We start from the raw sequence: 2500 nt of genomic DNA, 5'->3' as shown, positions 1-2500 counted from the left end.
CAAGGCATCAACTCATTTTTTTTTTTTTTTTAGTTGTTCACTATCTTGCAGTCTACCAGGTTCTTTTCACTGGACAGGGAAGGAGTTGAGAGACGTTCGTATAACCAGTTAGCGAAGTTGCCCTGCTATATGGATGCCATCATGTGAAGGGGTCCCTCACCAACTCCAGCCTCTTTCTATACAACAAAGACGAGTTCCGTCTAACCATGGTTCCTAATCATCAGCAGCGATGCAACAGATGACTTTGGCGTAGTCAGCGCTGATCCGGAGCAAGAAGTGTCAAGAATATACGATTTTTTTACAATCTAGGGGCCTTTGCAAACGAAACCTTGGGATGAGCAGTCCGCATGAAGAGTCAGATCGTCTGTCCTGTTTTTCTCTCCATAGACTTTGAAAGTCAGTGTGGTGAGTCCGCAGCAACTGACAATCACGACACTACACGGCCATATATAATATCATCAGTGTCGGCTGCTGCGGGGTTACCACATTGAGGCGAACGACGTCGTTGTACAGCAAACGTAGCAGTGTTCGGAGAGATATGGAAAAATACTGATAGATGTCCCGTGGAACAAGAAAAAAAGAACCCTTCCTTAAAATGGATCAGACGAAAGTAGGAGATACATGCAATCGAAAAAGGTACTTTTTCATGCAAGGAAGAAACAATCAAAGACTAAAAATCCTAGAACTTCTTCTTTACCCGGAAAACAAGTCACAACAATGCAAATTTGATGATCCACATATTCTGAGATGCGACTGAGGTCAGAGACAAATGAAAATACAGGCTGCAGAAGGCAGTTCGGAGCTGACCTGCTGCATACGTGAATGACTGAGTATCGTTTACTCTTGCATTAAAGAACTGGACGGAGAAGGGGTGAGAGTGTTGTGTCAGAAATGTTATACGCGCTGCGATAATGGACGAAGGATGCAAGTAGACGTTTCAGAACCACACCAAAACAACAATGGTGCAAAGATAGAGATACAACACTGCAGAGAAGAGGGATAGGTTGAAGAGAGTCAGTGAGAGAGGGGATGTTAATACACGACAAGCCTTTGATTCAACCATGTTTACAAGAACGGTATGTGGGGAACGACTCCAACCCCAAACATGCTAGATGTACTCCACACACGGGCGAATAACACCCCTATACAAAGTCAATAACTGTATAGTGTAACGAAAACACGGAGTCGGTTTAGTGCACGTAAACCCTTGGAAGAAGAATTTGCACGAGTGGTAGTATGATCTTTTCAAGACCCGTAGAGAAAGAGTACCCAAGGATATTACGAGACATTGAAGCATTGAAATGTGTATTACTGAATATTAAGAGATATTCCTGTTGAATATTGTAACGTGACAGAAGGTGTAGATACTGTACAGAATATATATATATATATATATATATATATATATATATATATATATATATATATATATATATATATATATATATATATATATATATATATATATATATATATATATATATATATCCAGAGAGAGAGAGAGAGAGAGAGAGAGAATAAAAAATGATAGTCAAATCAGAAAGTAGTGAGCCACAGCTTCATCACATCATGACTTAAAGAACTGAAGAAACGGACACCGAAACAAGCATTTAGGAATGTGAAGGATGGAGCCATCTGAGTGAAAGTGGACAGGGATAAAAATGCAGTTCGGAGAATCAATTATGAATAGAAGGGAGAGAGCCGGTGAGAGTACAGAGCACTAAGGAACACCACTGTCGATAGTTTTAGAAGACGAACATAGGCAGTCTACAATACCAGCTACAGAACAACTACAAAGGAAGCTTGAGATGAAGGTACAGAGAGAAAAGAAACCATAAAAGGGCTCTCTGGAAATCATAAATTTTTGCCAAACTCGGTCGATAGCTTTGACTATGACACGTGCAATGACAAAGGTTTCGCCACGGTCCCAAAAGGAGGATGGCCAAAGACCATAAGGCAAGGTGTACATCACCATTGGAGCATCGCTAACCGAAAAAAGTTTATGAGAGGACAATGCTCCAGAATCTCCTAGTTAAACATACCCTCAAACATTTTTCAAAAATAACATACTGAGGCAATTGTGCGATACTGAGTGGGTTAGGAACGACCAACCCATTTCGGAAGAAGCTGGATGAAAGCAAACTTCCAGCAAGAAGGTAAAGCACAAGTTGACAGACATAGGCAAAAGAGTTTACCTAGACAGGGTGACAGCATAGACCAGCCAGTGAACAAATTGGACTGTTTCGAAGCTAAGCAACAGTTGACCATATTAAAATTTTATAGTAAGTAAGAAAACTTATAAACATGAAAATGGCGTTTCCTGGATAGCAGGGAAAAACGTAGGTAATATAAACAGATCATATCCCAGGTAGAGAAGACAGCAGACAGACAACCAATGCAACGGAGAGGCAGGCCCGAGATGAGTGAAGGGAAGAGCCAGACAAGGAGCAAAATGAAGATGATACGAATTGCGGAAATTCGGTGGTATTTGGAAATTTTC

The sequence above is a fragment of the Coenobita brevimanus genome, chromosome 104 (genome assembly GCF_032717465.1).
Source record: "Coenobita brevimanus isolate Jiangsu-jjx chromosome 104, ASM3271746v2, whole genome shotgun sequence".
NCBI lineage: Eukaryota > Metazoa > Arthropoda > Malacostraca > Decapoda > Coenobitidae > Coenobita > Coenobita brevimanus.
This window is presented reverse-complemented; position numbering follows the sequence as displayed.